The sequence below is a fragment of the Lagenorhynchus albirostris genome, chromosome 1, assembly GCF_949774975.1.
Source record: "Lagenorhynchus albirostris chromosome 1, mLagAlb1.1, whole genome shotgun sequence".
NCBI lineage: Eukaryota > Metazoa > Chordata > Mammalia > Artiodactyla > Delphinidae > Lagenorhynchus > Lagenorhynchus albirostris.
Genome location: NC_083095.1, coordinates 4,129,140 through 4,150,136, shown reverse-complemented (window position 1 = coordinate 4,150,136; position 20,997 = coordinate 4,129,140). Strand labels below are relative to the sequence as shown.

Genomic DNA, 20,997 nt, shown 5'->3' with positions numbered 1-20,997 from the left:
AGGTGATATAGAACCAGGATGCCATGTACCCACTGCAAGCCTTTGGTGTAGGAGATGGGGGGGACAAATGGCCCTTGGTGGGTGGACGGCGAATCATGTTGGAGAAGTGAGGGGCACGGTGATGGGCCATGGTTCCAGATGTGGAAGAGCTGTGGGGCATGAGGACTGGGTGGTGAATTTGGGAAATGGGACCTGGTCCTACTGGTCTGAGGCTGTTGGGGAGAAGATGGGGACCTTTGATGTCAACCTTCTTGGAATCGCTTTCCTGAGTGGTTCATCAGGGTGAGGTGGGTGGTGCAGTGGAGGGGCGGGGAGGGAGTGGGGGGTCTCCCGGGATCAGGAAGAGCTTGGTGAGCCTCCCTCAGATCCTGCTGAGGGTGCCTCGGGGCCCGGGCTGGCCAGACTCTCCAGGGCACCCCGTGGTGGCCGTGGGCTCTTTCTGGAACTCCCCTAGTCTGGTAGATCCCACAAGTCCCACCGAGGAGCTTGACCAGTGCCTCGATGTGCTTGATGGAGAACCGAGAGTGCTCTGTTGAGAAGTCCAAGGTCCCCATTCAGAAACCCCAGGGTCCACACCCATGTGGAGAGTCCCGAGCTGGGACGAGGTGCCACTGTGAAGCCCCTGTCTTCTCGTTTCCAAGCCCTGACCCTGAGGACTCAGGAATGCAATCACCGCTCCAGGGAAGGGGCAGGGCATTCAGCCTCAGGGAGGTGAGTGGCCAGCCCCGCTGAGTCCCGGGTGTTCTCGGGACACACGTTGTCCATCACACTAACACTCGGTGTCCAATCTGCCCACAGGACGGCAGTTGGAGGCTGCACCCCTCAGAGACGTGGAAGGGGACCCCTTGTCTGTCTTGTCTCTGCTTTTCTGTGGTACTTGAAGAGAAGTTGTTCGTGGTGGATTCGCTTTACTTATGACGAATCATTCACGGACAACACTTTTTTCAGTACCAAATACTACCACCAAGGACTCCCCAGACATGACGGCCACTTCGGGAGAGAAGTCTTCGTGTTCTCCAGAAGACGAGAATGGCTGGCTGGCCAGGGCCACAGGCTTGTCCTAGCTGTAAGTCATCTGGTCCACTAACCCGAGCGTCCTCCATCTGTAGGAGGCCTTCCTAAGGGCCACGCCAACTCCGGGGAAACGGCTGTGGTTCTGTCACCAGTGTCACCTTACAAGACTTTGAAGAGAGGCTTCCTGGGTCCAAGGCTAACTTCCAGAAGAGATGCTGGTGTCAGGACAGTTCAGGGTGTGTGACTGGTTGACCAGAGGGGCAAGCACTCTGTTCACCCTCTGGGCCACCTAGTCACCGACCCTCAGCACCAACCCCACCCATCCGGAAGACTTGGAGGGGGTCCTGCCAACTTTGGGAAGCAGCAACGGACTTGCGACGGTGGCTGCCCTGTGGACAACCGTGGTCGGGAGGGCGTGTGGACTTAAAACGTGAGGAGTCACCCTTGGTAGTGGCATCTCTGTCATTGCCACAGCCTCCCTGAAGCGCTCCTGGGACACAGCGTTGTCTTCTACTGAGGGACCTGAAGCCAGCGGCCAGCTCCTCTCGGGGGTGTGTGACTGTTCACACAGTACGTGCTTATTTTTAGATCTGGTATCCGATACTCTAACCCCTGGCTTCCCGTCTCTCCACAGGAGGTTCCGTGGTGATACCTGCCCGGGGAAGTAGCCACGGTTCTCGGGTCAGCGTGGCTCCATCACAGGAGCCAAGGGGCCACACAGTGTGCTGACATGATGATGACTGTGCGATGGCAGCCCTTCTGGTCCAGGAGGACGGTAGAGAGAGCCGCCCCCCACTTAGGGTAAGTGCGTCTCGGGTGAGCATGCGATGAATGTGCTCGCATGTCACTCGGCCCACTACCCAAGGTTGTTCCACCGCTTCCTTACAGGGCAGCCATCTTGGCAGGAAGGCAGTGGATTTCTCACAAGTGTTCACTTATGGTACTTGAAGAGAGGCTGGCCGTGATGAATTCGATTCATCAAAGCGAGTCATACACGGCTCTCCTCTCTTTTAGTGTCAAATTCTGCCTCGGAGGGCTTCCCGGGCCAGCGCTGCTTTCAAGGTAGGTGCCAGGACGGCTGAGCCCACAAGTGCTTTCCTGAGGATGCCTGCTACTGACGCTCACCCCAGTGTCCACACTGACCCTGAGGCAAATTCCTGGGGCACTGCCAACCTTAGGACAGGCTAGCGAGGCTGGGGGAGTGCCCTAACTGTAAAAAAATTAACACTGAAATACATGTGGCTGAGTTTTTTAAATTATGGAATCCAACCTCGAAGAGGCATCTAGAAGCATCTTTTATCAGTCAGCTCTCGGGATATAGGAGAGAAGAGGGGACGGGACCCGTGTGACCCCTGGTTTACTAACTCTCCGCAGCCTCACACCTTCCAGGGACCTCCTCTAGGGTGAGGCCAGGTTTACCAAGGAGGGAGGCGCATCCCTGCTCTTGCAAACGTGTGGTCTTTCAAGAGCTCGTGGCTTCACTGGTGATGACTCACGTGGGGCTGACTTCTTTGCATTACTGAGTGTCACTTGCATGGCCAGCAAAGTACAGGAAGTGGCACTGCTGCCCACACAAATCCTGGGTTGGTGAACCAGGGGCATGGGTTTGACTTGGGGATTGACCCAATTGGTCCACTCATCCTCAGCGTCCCGTTCACCCTCAGAGGCCACTCCCAAGCTGCCCAGACCGTGTGGATGCGGGGATGCTGCAAGCAGTGCCGCCTCGTGGTACTCGGAGGGAGGTTGTCCGTGGTGAGTTCGCATTATTTAATGATGCCCAATACACGGTCGATCTCTTTTCGGTATCACATCTCACCAGGCGTCTTCTTGGAGCTGATGGGGATTGCGGGGAAGACACACTCATATTGGCTCCACGCCAGTATACTTGAACGTGTGGTTGGCCCTGGAGCTACCAGACAGGCGCCCCTAGTGTTCCTGTTGTTCAGTTGATTTATGGATGACCTTGCCAGTTTGTGGGGAGAAGCATATGATTTAGGTTTAAGACCCAAGTGATTGGGGTAATAGGGGCATCCAGCCCATGATGCTTCTGGCGGGGGGTTGTTTTTCTTAAAAAAAAAAAACCCGATGGATAGTTCCTTTATCTTTCAATATTATATCTTGTCCTGGAGGGAGGACCTCTGGGACATGTTGGCAAAGTCAGGGAAGGGGCCGTGAGTGTTAGCATTTTTTCTGGGCTAAGTGAATGGATGATTCACCATATCTGTCGACCGGGAAGCCCTACTGAATTCGAGGACAGAGGGTAGCTCTATTTTCAATTTCTTGTTTTTCTTTGAAAAAAGAATAATTATTTGACTTTATTACCATATGTATAAAAATGACATAACCTTAAAATAAAAATTCAAGCCGTGTGGGAAAATGTAAGTAAAAGACAATTACCCAATTTCTGAGCACCCGGAAATAACCATCGGGGTTTTAGAAATTTCCAAATACCTGTCTGAGCGTATATCCAGACAGAAAGGTAGACAGACAAAGTGAGAGAGAAATATTTTTCAAATATGGGATCGCGCTGTACCTAATCTTTTTTTTAAAACATTAACTATAATTTTACTTGGATTTAACATAATAAGCTGAAGAAGATTGGAAGAATTGATAAATATTTCTTGCTGTTCCAAAAGAAGTACTTATTCCTAAAAGATCCCTATAAAATTAAGAAAAATTATTATGTAAAACATGAAGTAGTTGGGATCATTATGTATTTTAACTGTTTTAATTTCACTCGAGGTTCTGAAAAATAAGGAAATCAGCTCCACCTCCTGCTTTTTTTTTCAGTTATACTGTACAGTATAATTTTTTCATTATAAATATTTGCACTGTATTCTGTAACCATAATTCTTATAGATGTTTAATCATAGTTCTATATTTAAATGGATTCATTACTGACCACTAGTGTTTTTTTCCCTTAAACTAAACCTTCTCTATTCCTGAATTTTTCATTTTAATTCATATATCAAAATGGATTTTATAATTGTTTCTTCAAGAATGACTCATAAACACTGTTTAGTCCTTACACATTTGGAGAGATCTGCCTCTTGTTCATATACACAAGGGACATTTAGCTAGGTATAAAATTCTCAGCCTACTTTTTTTTTCCCTCGGAACTTTGTGGATGCTGCTCCACTGTCTTCTGCATTTAGTATTTCACCAGCTTTTTTCATGTGGCTTCTCTACATACCTCTTGCTTAGCTGGACTGTGTTATGTAGTGAATCTTCATATAGTTCGTTGGAAAGACTCTGGGGCACTGTCTTCTGTGAGGTCTTTCATCTCTGAGAATGTCCGACCATGGCTCTTACACTTTTACTCATCTATTTTTTTTTCATATTCTTCTATTTGGCCCTATGATTTCTAGTTCTTTTCACTCTCTTTAGTCACTTTAACAATACTTGTTGTTAATTTCTCTCAGCTTTAGGGGTATAAGAGCTACTCTTCATTGAGTCAATTGACTCATAATAATACTCTCCTTCATGGGTTTTGTAACTTTTCGCTGTGAGGTTATCATCGGGGGAATTAATGTTTGTGTTTTGTTGTTCCCTTTGCAACATTATGGTTCTACATTTGGTTCTGTATGGTATCAGGCTTTCACCTGTTGGGACCAGTTCTCCTACTCATCTGTTGGCACCAGTTCTCCTACTCATCTGTTGGCCTAAGGAGTCCCATACCTTATGGCTGGTATAAATCCTCACCACATCTTGGTCCGGGAGGTTGGTTTCTCACAGGGAAACTCATTCTACCCACAGCCTGGGCGGAAACAAACTCTCTTGTCATCTCTCTGGGCCAATATAGAGTTTTCTGGCTTTCCTTTCCATTCCAGTTCCCCACCCCTCTTGGGCCCAATGTCACATGTCCTGTTCCTGCTTGGACATGAAGACTACAGACCCTCTAAGCCTCTAGTGCAGCATCCCTTAGGTCCCTTGGTGGCAGGTTGCAAACTTGTTGCTCTCTTCACTGACAGCTGAGGGTTTCCCTTTCTTTCACTCCTTTGAGCTGTGCATTTATTTATCAATGGATTTCGGCTGTGGTTGCATTTTATCCATCATTTCTCTGAGTTTGTGGAGGAGAAGGGTTCTCTGTTACCTCTTTACCAGGATCTGACTCAGTCATTACATTTCTTTAGCACTTTACCTGAATCATATTATCTATCCCTTCTTGATTAGTCAGGTTAATTGTTTCTTCATTTCAAGGATGTCTTCTGTTATTTCTGTGATTACTTTTCTATTCTGTATGTTGGTCTTGTCTTGGGATAAATGGTCATTTGTTGTTTATTTCATTAGATACTGGAGGAGGAAAAAACCTGTGATCTGGCCTCACAGTGCCATCCTTATCTGGAAGACTCACTGTTGGCATTTGCACTCTACATTTGTCTATTGAACATGAGTCATACCCAGATTCCCCCTTCTCAGTATTATCTTCCCCCTTGGCAGGATGCCTCGTTGTAGCACCACCTTCTGGGATGGACATGGAGTCTGTACCATTTGCTAGGTATGTGAATTCATTTTTAACAACAGAGGATTTTTTTTTCATCATATGTCTGCTGGACTATTAACCCTAAGTATGCAATTTATCCTTAGGGAGACTTCTTGGAAGTTGTGCCCACCTTTGGAGATGAGGCCACAATTCTGAGGTCAGCGCCATACCTTGGTATAATGAGGTTTGTGTTCCACGCTGTCATTTTCTTTATGAGCAGTATTGCAAAGTCAGCTTCTTTGGAAAGAACTCTAGCCTGGAGGGCTTCATGGACATAAGGTGTAAGCGAGGAAAGGATCACTGTTGTCCGTTTTGATGCACATGTGAAATGAGGAAGTGTTCCCCGCTATGATAAATAATGAATTCTTATGCCCTTCACCTCTCCACATGCAATACCCTTGAAAGTGCTTCTTAGATATCCTGCCAAGCAGGCAAAGGTGTTGACGTCTGGACTACTTCAGGGTCTAGGATGGGACGGTTGAACTTGGAGGGGGGCGTGTGTGTTTCATTCATGCCCCTCTCTGTCAGTCTGTTAACACTCAATGCTCACTCTGTCCTTAGGGGGACTTCTCGGAGGAGGCCAGCTTTGAAGACAAGGCACTGGCACCTGGTCAGTGCTAATCTGCGGGACTTGAAGATAGGTTATCCGTGTAGCCTTCGCTTTACTTGTGACGAATCATACACGGTTCACCTATTTTTCAGTACCAAATCCCGCCTTGGGGGGCTTCCTGGGGCGGAGCCTCACTTCAGGGCAGGACCTTGGTATCAGCTCCTCTGCAGGGTAAGTGCAGGGGCTGTTGACTACAGCTGGACAGCAGAACACGTGATTTCCTGATGCTCTGTGTGCGTCCCGGTCCTCACGCTGTGTGTGTTAGACCATCCACGGGAAGATCCTGGAGGTGATGCCGGCATTAAGGAAGAAGTGGGGCTTTTCTTACCAGAGCTACTTGGTGGTACTTGAAGAGAGGTCTTCCATGGTGCATTCGCTTTATTTTTTGACGAATCATACATGGTTGACCTTTTTTTAGGTATCAAATCTGGCCCTAAAGCACCCAGGAACTAGAGTCGGTGTCCGCACACCTGGGTGGATGGTTGAGCTGAGTATGTGCTCGTCTCCCCACGTATGTGTCACCTGTGTTTGCTCACCTCTGTGTGTTGTCCACCTCTAGGGGTACCGCTGGTCCACGATGCCAGCTTCCCTGAAGAGGCAGTACTTTCACTGTAGATCCACTTCCTGTTTGACAGGAAGTCATCCCTGCGGCGCTCCCTTTGTGTATAACATGATGCTCTGCTCCTCTTGGTTGCAGCGTGTCCATCCTGAATGGCTTCCTGGAAGGGGTGCTAATTCCAAGGAAGGGATACTGGGGTCCATGCTTGTTTCATTGATGGTATGTGTTGCCAGCATCTTCACTCTTGGTATCCCATCCGTCCTTAGGCCCAATGTCTGGGACACGCCAGAAGCCAGCACCCTAGTTGGGTACTTGAATGGAGGTTGTCCATGGTGTGTTCATTTTATTTATGATGAGTATTACATGGCCAATCTCCTTTCAGTACTAAATTCTTCTTGGGAAAACTCCACAAGGGGAAGTTTCAGCCGGCGCTTATCCAGGGTAAGGAAACCGGTCATTCACTGGTGATAAATGCTTGATGTGTGACCCATGCCACTCAGCCCAGAATTCCCAGGAACGATGCTGACTTTTTAGGTGAGACCTTGGTTTTCTCCCCTTCCTTGAAGACTCACTGGTGAATAAAACATATTTGGTAAGCCTCTTTTGAGATATGAAGTCATCTCGGATATGAGGCACCTTGTAGGGCAAGGACCTTCTGCATCATCCCTGAATGAGTGGAAGGCACACACTTTACTTAGGCAACGTATTACTGCCCCTCAAGTATCCTAATCCTCGGGGTGACCTCTGGGAATCAAAGCCAACAATGGCCAGGTGGTGGTGTGTTTGGGGAGGGGAGATGGCGGTGTTTCCTCCACAGGGAAAGTCGACGGTATCTGAAGACGGTTCCATGGCTGGCTTCATTTACTGCTGGTGCAAGATAAGAATCAGTAACGTCATTTATTATTACCTTATGTTCGCTAGCTGTGTGACCTTGAGCAGATTACTTGGTCTGCCACCTCTTTGTGCCTCAGTTTATTCATCTGTAAAACGGGGTTAATGCCTACTCATAGGGTAGGTATAAAAACTCAGTCATATGCCAAGTGTTTAGACAGTGTCTGGTACATAGTGAAGATAAAAAGCATTGACTCTTATGACAATGGTTTATGTTATGATATTGTCATCACATCTTAGATCTTCCTTTCTTGTCCCCTCACCCACTAGACTGCAAGCTCCCTGGGGGCAGAGTCTTTGTCTGTTTTGCCTACTGCTGTGTCCCTAGCTACACACAGTGGATGTGATGTTGGATGAATGAGTAAGTGGCTGGTGACGTATTTTCTTTATTAAATGCTCTCTTTGAGGCCTCCTGGAAGGAAGGGGGAATGAAGGACGGTGGTGAGCCTGCGCCTTCCCGATGATGAGGCCTGCTTGCCCTTGTAGTCCTACCCACCACGAAGGAGCTGCTGGTCTTCAGGTCAGGGATCCCGCAGGCTTGCAGCAGGATGGACCCAGCGTGGCCTCAACACTTATGGACAATATTAAATGGCTGCTCCCTTCTCTGTGCTCAATCCCAGCTCAGGGACTCCTCGGAGATGCCTGCCTCGGGATAGGACCTTGCTGTGTGTGCCTCCTCAAGGTAAGGGACCACACGCAGCCCCCAGCACGGGCCTGACTTGTGACGTGTGTGCTCATGGCCTCATCCACCACTCAGGCCTGGCCTAGGCCCGCTCAGGGGACCATCCCCCTGCCAGTGCCATTAGAGCTGGTGCATGATACCCTCCCTTATGGGAAAACACCAAAAACAAACGTGTTTCAGTCACATGCAAAGGGCTCCTTGGATGTAGTGCCAGCCTCTCCAGAGACAGAGGAGTCGGAGTCTCAGCAGCCCCCCAGAACCCCCGCCCAGGGGGACACGGACAGCCAGACCCCGGAGGCAGCGCCGCCTTTGCGGAAGAGGCGTCTGGGTGCTCTTGCCCTGCTGACGTTTGATCCTTGAGCAGAGGTTGCCCTTGGTGAATTCGCTTTATTTGTGTTGAATCACACAAAGGCAACTTTTGTTTGAGTATCAAATCCTGCCTGGGATGGCTCCTGGGACCCAGTGGCAAGCTCAGGGTCTACGCCTCTCCCGCGATCAAGAACGGACAGTGTGGCTGTGAGGCTCTACGCCTCTCCAGTGGACGAGGACGGATGCTGGTCAGAGAACACAGGTTGATTTGTGACGTGGGGCACCCGGGCCCTTGAAGGAGGGCGTTGGTGCTGCATCTGCTTCAGTTCTTACCTTGGACCCTCTGTAATCACCTTTACATTTGGTCTTTGAGCCCAGACGTTCTTCCTCCACCATGTTTTCTCTGAAGGTACTTTGACCTTGTGAATAGGTACGGAGTTTGCCCTCGGAAATTTTAGAAGCTGCAGCTTCTCATTGTGTTTCTCCCTCTCTCTCTGTCTTTCCATCTCCCTGCCAGACAGTGCTCTCGATTTTCTCCTTGGTTATGAAATGAAGAGAGGCTATCCGTGTTTCATCCCATTTGTATCAAATAAGAGTGATAAAAATAATCAACACAAAATAAAACTAAAAACAACTGAAACGGCACAGAGCAAAGCAGAGCATATTCAATTGACTACAAATTGGCAGAAGAATCCAATTTTCTTGACAACATGTCAGGTGTCACATTTGACCTGGGGAAATAGAACATTGTAGACGTGGTGGCCGCACGATGAAACTGGCAGTGGCAGCCGCTCTAGACAGTGAGATTTGATGTAGACAGAGTGTGTTGAGGAAAGCAAATCTTCGTTCAGATTTTTAAATGGAAAAGAACCGATCCTAATGAAAATGATTTGGGGAAAATAACCAGGGAAATAAAAGAAATGAAAACAGCTCAACAGCGTAGCCAGGAAAGCTAAACTGGGAATTGGATTAGTTTAATGGAATTCACCCTGATAAACAAGTTTTTATGAAAATCAGTGTTGGTCCATTTCTCATTAAGATGGTTAAATTCATGTTGTGTTTGGACTGGAGTCGATGGGGTCAGCAGGAAGATGGGGTCAAAGCACAGCATCCTTCATGCAGCTGACCTTTTCTTTCTTTCCCAAATCTTCCCAGAGAGCTTTCCGGAGGGACGTGCTGACTTCAGGGGTGACATGCTGGTGAAGTTGGGTGCATGTTGTCACCAGAGTTGGTGCTATCTTGGTGACGTGCATCCCCTGGTCTGCTCCTTCTTGGTCTCCTTCCACCCCTTTGTAGGGTTCTGGATCACATGCTGATTCCAGACGTGAGGCAGAAGTTCCTTGGTCCGTGGGGTCTGGTCCTTCCGGGCCGTTGTCTCCAGTACTATTGTTGAATACACAGGAAGGCTGGGACATTCCCAGGTGTAATCCTTCCTAGTATCCCAGTGTTGGCACCTCTCAGGGCCCCATGCTGGCCCCAGAGACATGCCCCTCGTTGGTGCTGAATGTCACGTGGACGTGGAGGCTGAGCCTTGCTTGGGGCGTGGTCCTGGAGTTGGTGCTTCTGCGATCAGAACCATTGCCTGGGATGTGAAAAGAGCTGTCCTTTGCCGGCACGCTTTATACATGACCAACGTGGCGTGGTGGATCTCTTTACAGAACGACGCCTGCCTTGGAGGATTCCCAGAAGCCATGTCACCCACAGGAAGTGGCCAGCAGCCAGAGCCCTCTCCCGGGTAGGTGCATGAGTCCTGCCCCGGGACATGCCCTGAAGGTACTGACGACGTGTGTCATCTGGTCCACTAGCTGTCGCCGTCCAGCCCGTTCTCATGAGCACTTCTGGCAGGTGATGCCAGCCCTGGGAAAAGTCTCAGAAGTGCAGGTCAGTATCCATGATTCCTGAAGGGAAGCTGCCCATAATACGTTTTCTTTCTTTAGGACAGACCTTAGGTGGCTGGCCTTTCGCTCCGATTGTAGCAAGACCCACGGGGCTTTCTGAACTCATGCCAACGTCAGGGAAAGGATTCTGCTGTCGGTCCCACTCCAAAGTTCACAAAATGGGTGGTGGGCACAGAATCCGGCCTCTGCTTGTGGCATACATCGTCTGCTCCCCAGCCCTCACAGGCCAGTCCGTTACTGGGGGCACATTCTGAGCATTTCAACTCTGAGAGAGACTGGGGTTCTGATAGCAGAGCTGCTTTGCCTCGTTTTGGAGAGAGGTCATCTGCGGTTCTTTGCTTCGTTCTTCCTCTTCCCCCCCGCCCCCCGCCCTTTCTATTTGGTGTTTCACTTGCTTTGTGTATGAGGCTAATCAAAGGTCAGCCAGTTTCTTTGTGTTAAATCACCCTGTGAAGGATGCTGGGGTGACGACGCCCACGTGGGGCCAGAGGCAGTGTTGGTGGGACCTCGGAGAGTGCAGCTGTGGGCGTCAGCGTCATGCACTCGCACAGCACCTCACTGAGCTCCCTCCAAAGGCATCATCTTCCGGAGGGAGGCCCTCTGCCTGTGCGGGGTGGGAGGCCTGGAGTCGCCCTCTCTGGGGTCTGGGGATAAAGAGTTGGCCCCGTGGGGGTTCATCTTCATCGACTCTGCGTCAGGGTTCACTCCACCTGCAGAGACAGTCCGTGGATGGGATGACTGGGGGCAAAGGGCATTTCACATGTCCACGGTCTCCCATGGGCAGCCGTCGGGGCAGTGTACCCAAGGATGGGCACCTCTCTGCAGTATAAGATCCCACCTGGGTCTCTCGCTTAACTTCCAGGAAGGGCCTCTGTATTCACCTCACTCCGGGGAGGTGATGTTGGTTGGCCTTGGCCACTGGGAGGGTCCCTGTCGAGGGTGGTGTCCCGGTCCCTGAATGCCCAGCATTCAAGCTGCCCCGGGGGAGGGTCTTCTGGAAGCACAGCCACCCTGAAGCATCGCCTTAGTCCAAGCGTCCGAGCCTCTCCGTGGTACGCGGGGAGAGGTTACCCGAGCAACTTTGCATCTGGACGACGAATGTTGCTCGGTGAACCCCTTTTCGGTATCAAATTCCAGCAGAGAGGCCGTCTCGGAGGCCGTGGCACCTCGGGGAAGAACGTCGGTATTGGCATCACTCTGGGGTACAGGATGGATGGTCGACCAGTTGGAAAGTAATTGTTTCTAATGTACTTCACCTGGTCCACTAGCCGTCCGTACCCACTGCGGCCTGCGGGGCCTGCGGGCCTGGGCAAGTCACTGGCTTCTCAGCTCAGCGTCTCTCCTGGTACCTGAAGGGAGATCGACCGTGTTATATTCGCTTTATTGACTTCGAATAATACATGGTTGATCTTTTCTCAGTATCAAATCTCACCTTGGAGGACCCCTTGGAGACGAAGCCCTTGCGGGGGTGGAGCGGAGCGGGGACTTTCGTGTCACTGCCGGGATGGGCGCCCGGATGGAGGCCAGGTCCTCAAGGCGGGGCGGGGCGGGGCGGGGCGGGGCGGGGCGTGCGCCGCCTGTGACGTGTTCTGTCCCTCTCACCTGTGGTATGTGACCCACCCTCAGGGCGGCTCCCGGGAGGCCACCATCCTTGCTGCCCAGCTGCGGCCGGCGGAGTAGGCGCCACCTTGGGTACTTGAGGAGAGGTTGTCTGTGATGAGTTCGCTTTATTAATGACGAATATAACACAGATGGCCTGTTTTCAGTACCACCTACCCCTCATGTGCAGGGCCAGGCCTGAGGCTGGCCTCCTTCAGGGTACGTGAATGCATGGGCTTCGCGTGTGATACGTCTCATCCGTCCTGCAAGAGCTTCCTGTTGGGCACGCTGACTTCGGGAGGGAGGCGGCGCTTGCACTGGGACGCTGGTCACGAAGCATTTGCTTGGTGTGTGACGAATGGCCCGGGTTCCGTCTGTTGCCCATGCCCAATGCCACTGAGTCGCAGGAGTCTCCAGAGGGCCCCCCACTGGCCCGCACCTGCCACTCTGCAGGGCGTCCCGCCGAAGGCTGCCCCTGTGCATGGCTGCGCCTGCAGGTGTGTCCTCGCCGCTTCCCCTCCCATCCCAATGCCCCCAGACCCAGAGGGATGACCCCCTTCGGGGAAGAGCCCGAGGGCCCGCCTGCTGTGCGCGCTGATCTTCCTGGTGCTTGAGGAGAGGTTGCCCGTGGCCCGTTCGCATTCTTCATGACGCACAATACACGGTCGGCCTCTCTTCAGTATCACATCCCGCCTTGCATGCCTCCTGCAAGCTCGCCAGTGTCCGGTGCCCAGCGGCCAGCGGCCAGCGGCCACGAAGGCGGAGCACGCGCCGACTCATCCGGGGCCGTGGGGCGGGGCCGTGGGGCGGGGCCGTGGGGCGGGGCCGTGGGCGGGGCCGTCTGAGGAAGGAGCCTCCGTCTGCAGTCAGCCCTGCTCAGTGGTACCTGGCATAGGTTGTCTGTGAGGTGTTCACTTTCTATACGATGAATATTATACAGTCAACCTCTTTCCGGTATCAAATCCCGCCTTGGACGACTTCTGCTCTGGTGCAGACTCCGGGCGGCAGAAGCCTCCACGCGGGTTGACCCGTGGACTTGGTTTAGGACCTGTGCCGCTGGCCTCTTCATTTTCCAGCTGCATCCGTTCTGGAGGGTCCCCGAGGGCAGCGCGGAGCGGACTCCGTGGTTCCCGCGGTCCCAGACGCCCCTGCTACCGAGGTGGTGGGCTAGGTTTGCCCGCTGACTCTTATTTCACGCTGGCATCCTCACCCCCACCCCAGCCCTGCCGAGACCCAGGCACGGCAGGATCGCCCAGGGCAGGGGAAGGGTCCAGGGCCCCTAGAAGGGTGAACTCGAAGAGCACCTCCAGAGGATGACCTAGGGCTGTTTGGTATTTGCTAATTGCCCTCTGGGCTCCAGGAAGCCATTTCTGAGCCTGGCTTGCATCATCCCCACTGGCAAGAGATAACTTCCTTGCCTTGGAAGTCTCAGCTCTGGGCATGCCTTTCCCCATGGGCTGCTCCTCGGGCCGTGGCCTCTCTGTGCCCAGCACGTAGCGAGGGGTCGCCCCAGCTCCAGGAAGATCAGCAGTGACCTTGCCAGTGGGGCGTCAGGCCTTCAAGCTCTACAGTTGCTCCTCCTTCTGCTGGGGCGCCCACCCCTCCTCTCCAGCCACTCAGCCATAGCCCCGCAGGAGGGATCGCCCCTTCTGGCCTGGACTGCTACCCAGGCCCCCCATCTGCGTCTCCTTCCCGTCCCCCTCCTCCTTCTGCCAGGGAGAACCTTCCAGAGTGCAATCTGGCGCTCTCTGCCCTGCCCAGAGCCCCTCCGTGGCACCCCTGCCCTCATGCTCGGCTCTAAAACAGTAACTAGTGTCTCAAGGCCCCCAGACTGGCCAACCTCACCCCCTGCCCCTCCCTGCCTATGACACTTTACGGTGTATGCCCATTTTACGTCCATCCGTCCTCCTGCCGGGAGCTGAGTCCCTGGTGGCCGCCGCTGTGCAGCCTGCCCTGAACGCCCTTCCCCCCCATCCGGGGTGCAGGCCTCCCTTAGCCCCCCATGCCCTGTATGTTCTTTCCTGGGACACTGCAGAATCTCTTGCTCTTTGCTTCACCCCATCCCCACCAAGAGTTGCCCCCTTTCTAGAGCAGGGGTTTGGGATTCTGGAGGTGTTGAAATGTCCCTTGCTCAGCAAGGCTGTCCCTGATCACCCAGCCTAGCTCCCACCTCTTCCCAGCAACCTTCTCTCATCACCTTGTTACCATTGTCTTCCTAGCTTATCCAAAATTACCTGATGTTAATATTTTCTTTCTCTCTCTCCTCTAGACTGTAAAATTTCTCAGGGCAGGAAATTTTTCTGTCATGTTGCCTGCTGTGCCTCCAGCCCTGGGATCCAGGCCAGGCCCATAATAGCAGAATGGTGAGTGTTTGTCGATTGAGTAACGGACTCCCTAAGGACTGGGACCTTATCAAGTTAATCCCTAGGAAAGTGCCAAGCACAAAGGAGGCACTCAAGATGTGGTGATGAGCATATGAATATGGTAATTGGTTTTTAGAATTTCTTCACATTTTTTAAAAGCCGTTTGATTTTTCATCATTTTCTGCCCCTTCCAGGATGTCATTTGAGAGTCTGAGGTTTGCTGCTGGGTCTGGGCTCTTCTTTCCAGTTTCCAGGGGGCCCCCAGGGCCCGGAAAGGAGTGACAAGCCCCAGTACAACCCCACAGACCCTAATTGAGCCCCCCCCCCACCTTCTAGCAAACTCTACAGCACTCAGAGCCGTGTGCTCTGGGGGACTCCATCTGCAACAGGCTGGAGCGTGGCGTCAGGGCTAATATTTTATTCATGGAACTGAATAAATGGGGACATTTGGAGATGAAAATTGTTGTTAATGCATCCACACATCTTTGGAATACATTAAATGTGTGTAGGGGGGCGGGAGGGGACATTAGCCTTATTTAATGGCTCCGATGTAAGCATCCCCACACCAGAGCACTGCATTAATGAGCACGGCTGCCTCGGCCCCCTCAATCTCCCAGGCTGCTGCCCGGGAGAAGCATTGGGTACATCGCCGCCACTTGAGAATTATGCATGAGACAAAAGGTCAGCCCAGGGTACCAGACACTGGGCAGCGTGCAGGTTCCAAACTCATTTTAGACCCAAAGATGGTGACCCTGTGCCGCTTGGTGCAGAATTTCATTAAAAGCCAAATTACTGGTTTATCTGTTGTTTGAGGAGAAGAGAAAATAAACAAAGGGCCTTTTTCATCTGACAAGCCGAATGAAAATGTCTGTACCCACAGCAGCCAGGAGGAAAGTCACCACGGACCCTGGAGCCAGAGGATCGGTGACTCGGGGCCATTGCGCAGGCGCCGTAAGTAAGCCAGCCGCAGGTTGCAACTCAGGGGTGCTCGCTGAGTTCCGGTGCCTGTGTGGGCAAGGGCCCCATGGCCCCGGATTCTCTTTGCATGATGAGGTAGGCTTACTTTTCCCAACACACAGCTTGCCATCCTTTTCGTGGTTTTCCCCTGCACCCACCTGGCACCTCCAGTTTGGTGCCATTCCTCCTGGAATGGAGTGTTTTCAGTTGGGTGCAGTGCCCACGGCCCTTGGCCCGGAGAGTGGGCCGCTTGCTCCAGAAGAAGACCCAAAGCACAGTGGGAGTCTAAATACCAAAGACCACGTTGAGTGTCTTCGAGCGCGTTTGACGGCTGTATCCACCCCTCGGGCGAGTACAGATCAAGTCAGGACAGTTGGTAGGCAAGAATGAGTGCTCAGACCAGCCCGGTGAGCTCTGCAGGGTGGACTCGGCACCCCTCCCCTCCCCCAGGCTCCCTCTCCTCTCTGCTCTGCCCCACGCTTGCTTGTACCACCCTGCACAGAGTCAGCGGCTGGTGCAGCTCTGGGGACCCATGGAGCTCACAGTCCTCATGGGTCCTTGAGGATGCAAAGACCCCCCCAAATGCCAGGGCTGAGTGAGACCCTTGAGTTTATTCCCCTCCTCTTCCGTCCCTCTACTCGCATCCTCATACACGTAAGAAAACTGACATCCAGGGCGGTAGAATGCTTGGCTGTGACTGTTTTTCCTAAGGGTGGTCTTAAGCTTTGGGGTCTAGACCACCTCTGGCAAATAAGCAGTTTCCCTCGTGGTAATGACAGGGGTGACCCAGCACCCCAGGGCTACAGGAACGCCAAGCGGGACTCAATACCTCATTTCTCAGGGGCTTGCTGGGGGTGACGCTGCTGCCCTGCTCCAGAGCTTCTAGAAGCCAGCGCCTTCGCTCTGCAGTGCCAGCTCATAGTAGGTGCTCAGCTAACGCCTGGATCAAAGCTGGGCTCAGACACCAGCGCAAAGTAAGTATTCGACCTGGGAGTGTATTGAATCAGGTCTTTATTGCCGGGAGGAAGCACACAGGAGGCACTGGGAGGACATTTGTGGAATGAATAAATAAAAGCATGCTCTTTGAGGGAATAAGGGAGCAGAGAAACCAAGAAGAACCTGGGGGAGACGGACATAAATCTCCAGCAAGCACTGCCAAGCTTCTGCAGTCAAGGTTGCTGAAAAGACCCTGCGGAGACAGAGGGGCCATTTGTCACTGCGGGGACGGGCTTGAGGGCCAGGAAGCAAGGGCAGGATGGAACCTTGTTCATCACTTCCGCATTATCCCGGCGGCAATGGAGGGGAGCCCATGGCCACGCCGCCTGCCTGGCGGAATGAGTGCCGGGCTAGGGGTGGGGAAGGACCCCGAGGAAGGGCAGGCTGGGCTGGAGAAGGAGGCAGCCATCTCAGAGCCCACCTCATGCCCTTGGTGCTGCAGTTGTTGTTTTCATACCTATGAGTCCCTATCCAGGGCTCCGCTCCAGTGCCACTTCCTACAGGAAGCCCTCCCTGATCCACCCCTCCACACAGAACCTCAATCTGCAGTCAGATGTCAGTCCTCTGATCCTTTGATCAATAGGTATCTCCTGGCCCAGCCTGCACGCTGCATGGGGACAGGGGATGTTTCTGGTGTGGTGGCTGTGAGGCCCCTGTGCTTGGTTCGGCCCGGGGAAGGCACTGCATGATGCTGGTTAGCCCTGTCTTGCCTTTGCAGGCACTGGACCCGGCACTCGACAGGTGCCCAGTGCGTGGACATCCCATGGGCGGAGCCTTGGGTTGACCCCAACCAGGAGCCAAGGGCTGGGCCAGAGGTGGCTGCAAGGACCGCTTCTGCCTAGAGAGATGTGACTGTGAGCTTGGGATCCTGGCCCAACCCTGGAGGCATTCCTTGGATCTGGTGAGTGCTCATCGGAAGGACCACTGGTTGCTTCCCATTTGGGCCTGGAACAGAAGTGGGGTTTGCCCAGGGCACACAGGGTCCAGGGAGCCACGCCCATTATGAGGGTCAGGGCCACCTTACCCGACGTAGCTCCCCTGGCTTCCAACAGTGTTTGTTGAGTGAATGAATGAAACAGGGCCTCCCGACTCCTGCCCGGAGCGCCCTCGACCCTCACCATGGCCTTGCTCCAAGCAGAGGCCAGCCCTCCTCCCTCTGGCTGCAGAGAAGGGAGGGAACCCCACAGGGGCAGGGCTGCAGTAAGCGTACGGGACGCTTGAGCAGGCTGGGCCCTGACTTGGGTGCCCCGAGCCCCACGCCCAGGGTCCCCGGTCTTCCCTGTGACAGGACGCTGCTGAGAAGGTGCAGAGTCTGGGGTGTAGGAAACCGTCCAGCATGCTGCTTCCCACCATCTGCGATATCTTCGTTTTCGCTAACACTCAAAAATAGACGTTTCTGTTATGCTCTCTCGTTGGCAGGGGAGCGGCGGGGCCTGCCAAGGCCTGGGGGAGCCCGCCAGCCTGCGGAGTTTTACTGTACAAACAGTTGGGGAGGGGGGCGTCTCTGCTAACTTGAAATCCCCATCAGTAAACATGCCAATTTAAAGTGTAATTAACTCAGGCCGGAAAACATTCAGCTTTGGACTGCCTTTCACAGTTGACGTTGTTTTCCTTTTATTTATTTATCTCTTTCCGGGTGTGGTGGTGTCTGCGGCAGGTTTCAGCCAGGAAGAATCCAAGGGGGGCTTGAGTGGGGAGGGGGCCGGGTTGGGAGAGGCAGCGATGGAGGGAAGAGAGGGGAGGTCGGACCGACACCCCTTCGGCCCTTGGCCTGGTGTCTCTATCCACTTTCTGTCCAGGGAGATGGGCGCCAGGGGAGGAAACAGAGGCAGAGGGAAGGAGGGCAGACCCCTAGTGCCAACTGGGCCCAGCGATTCAGTCGTGGGCGCGTCGGGGACCCCCGGATGCCACTGGGCTTGTGGAGGGGGCTCTGGTCGTCCCTCCTGACTCCCCGCTGTTTTGCCTCCCCTCTCAGTGGCCAGCTTGCTTTCTCTGAACCCATCTTGGAGTCTCAGCCCTTTCCTCTCCTGATCCCATCTCCTGCTTCACACGACTGCACCATGGTCCCTGGTGGTGATCGAGGCAGAGGGCACCCACGCCCCAGGAGACAGATGCACAGCGCCCTCCCCGCCTCACCCAGGAAGCTGGGGGAGGCCCCTGCACCCCCTACCGTTTGAAGCACCCGGACTTGAGTACCGGGGGACCATCCCGCGGCGGGAAGGACCGGCCTTCACGTGGACCGTGGGGAGGACCGAGGACCGTATGGGCTCATGGAGATGCCACGGACCATGCCCTGCCCCACCAGACAGCGGGGCTGGGAGGTGAAAATGCTGGTTAGAAGGACGTAAGAATTCCTGCTCTTCTTTCTGAAGCACTTTGAATCTTGTCAGACCATTTGAGTAATAAACACACATCATAAAAATCTAAATACGTTTGTGTGTCTATGTGTTCAGAGATGGTGTTGGTTAAGTGGAGGGTTTAAAAACAGAGGCCGTCTGCCTCTGGGAGGGCTTCTCACGCAGAGCCCCCGGCCTTGGCCCGCTGCGTGGGGGAGCGTCTTCCTGCGGACCACCCCCAACCGGTGAGCTCCCGTCCCACGTGGGAACCAGAGCCACGGAAGGACATGCTTTCCTCTCAGTCTCAGGTCTGAGACGGTCCCCCAGCCGCAGCTGCCAGCCCCCACGAGGGGCAGAGAGGCCAGAGCCCAGGGACAGGGTCGGTGCCCACGCCTCGCTCTGCCAGCCTCCGCCTGGTCACGACACAGCCGGGCTGACTCAGACGCAGCCCTGAGCGGGAGCCTCATAAATTACGTAATTACCTATGAAACCTGCCACCGCCGGCTCTCAGCCGGGAAGGACACGCTCCGGCCGGTGGCTGACTCATGCTGTTTTCCCCAGAGCCTTTCGCCCGCGCTCTGCCCGCTGCCTTGACCTGGGCTGCCTGGACTGCGGGGGAACCAGCTTGGCTTCTTCCCCGGCTCCCCAGCATAGGAAAGGCAGGCAGCCACCGTTCTGCCAGCGCTTCGGGTTGGGGGGGGTACCTTCTTCAGCCCCCCTCTGCACCCCCCATGGCCCTCCAGATGGACAGTCCCCATCTGACAGAGGAGGAAACTGAGGCCCAGAGAGGTTGCTCTGACTAGTGTCAGAGCGTAGACCTTTGGATGAATGCAGCCGCTGGGTAGACCCCCAAACCTCTGGCCCCTCCCCTCTTCTCCAGAGTCCCTTGATGTGGGCAAACGCTACCTCTGGAAAAACACTTCTACTCTTGAAAGTGACTTTGACTTTGGGCAACAGGCATAAGGTTGCCCTTCCAACCTGAACTGGGTGTATATACCTGGTGGGGGATGCTGGGGGAGGGGATGCCATTCTTATAAATGTACAGTGGGGTCTGGGGAGCGTGGGCTCCGATGAGGACTTAGGTTCACATCCAGCCTTTGTCACTTACTGGCACTGAGCCTCGGTTTCCTCATCTACAGAATGAGCACCCACCTCGCAGACGGGATGAGAGTGAAATGGGTTTCAAGTATACACAAAGGGCTGACCGGGTCAGGTTCTCACTGAAGTGGGGTTTCCCTCCCACTGACCCATGGCTGGCTAGGGTCCCCGGGGACCCTGAAGTCACAACACACCTGCAGCCTGACCCACCCCGGCCTGGAGACCACCCACTTCTCATGGTCCAGACTACCCCTCGTCACTGGCCACAGTGCCCAGCCCCTGGGCACTCTCCATCTGCCTCCCAGCTCCTGAAGGCGTGCCCCAAACAGAGTCACAAGGAACAGAGCCTGTTATGTTCAGAGTCACGTGCAGCTCTGCAGCAAGGTCACGAGCGTGCTGAGGGTCCCCAAATAGATGTGCGGAGGGGCTGGCTTCCTGGGGAAAATCTCGGAGCAGGTACTTTTCCTCCGATGGCCTCAACCTGCCTTGCCTTCTTCATCATGATCCCCCTGGGGCTGGCCCACCGTTCCAACAATGATATAACAGCCACCCTCTCCAACTGTGCACCTACTGTGCCAGGCAGAAGCTGGATGCTACATCCAAACCCACAGGAGAAGGTCCTGGCAAACAGCACAAATCTGGAGGCAGATCTTATCAGGATCCTGGCTCCACGTGAACCCTGGGAGGTCACTTGCCTGCACTGGGACTCAGTCTTCTCATCTGTAAAATGGGTGTAACTGAATCAGACTATGTGACATTGACGTCCCAAGAGTCCCTTCCTGTACCATCACCGCATGTGACCAGGCTTCCAGGTTATGGGGTCACTGTCCCCTCAACCACCAAAACACCCCACCACCATCTCTGCTCCCTCCATCGTCCAGGGGATCCCAGCCCCTCCACGGTTCTGCATTCACAGGGAGGTGGGACAGGGCGGGGCTCACACGCCCTCTCTCCCTGGGACTCCTCACCCCCTCCCTGCCTCCACTCCACAACCCCCTCCTCACCTCCCTCTGCTCTCTGCCCCCTTGCTCTTTTCTTCCCCATGCACCGTCAAGCCAGAAGTGTCCACGGAAGTTTCTAGAAGTTACCCCGGGGAGTTGCAGCTCCCTAGAGGGAACACCCGGAATCTGAGCATCAGGCCTCATTGCTCATGAAGCTTCAGTTCTGCCACAGGATGGGGAGCGGTGCTGTTGCCTGGGTCC

General features: G+C 53.8%; 1 long non-coding RNA gene across 2 annotated transcripts; it reads left to right on the top strand.

The window, feature by feature from the left end:
- Nucleotides 1-14,390: 14,390 nt before the first annotated feature.
- LOC132529066 (uncharacterized) lies at nt 14,391-18,768 on the top strand. 2 transcript variants are annotated; one of them, XR_009543370.1, is made up of 4 exons: nt 14,391-14,408; nt 15,289-15,741; nt 16,207-17,262; nt 18,337-18,768. It is a non-coding gene; the product is annotated as an uncharacterized LOC132529066 (long non-coding RNA). The 2 variants fall into 2 exon arrangements; XR_009543368.1 differs by having other exon boundaries at nt 15,289-17,262.
- The last annotated feature ends 2,229 nt before the right edge of the window (nt 18,769-20,997 follow it).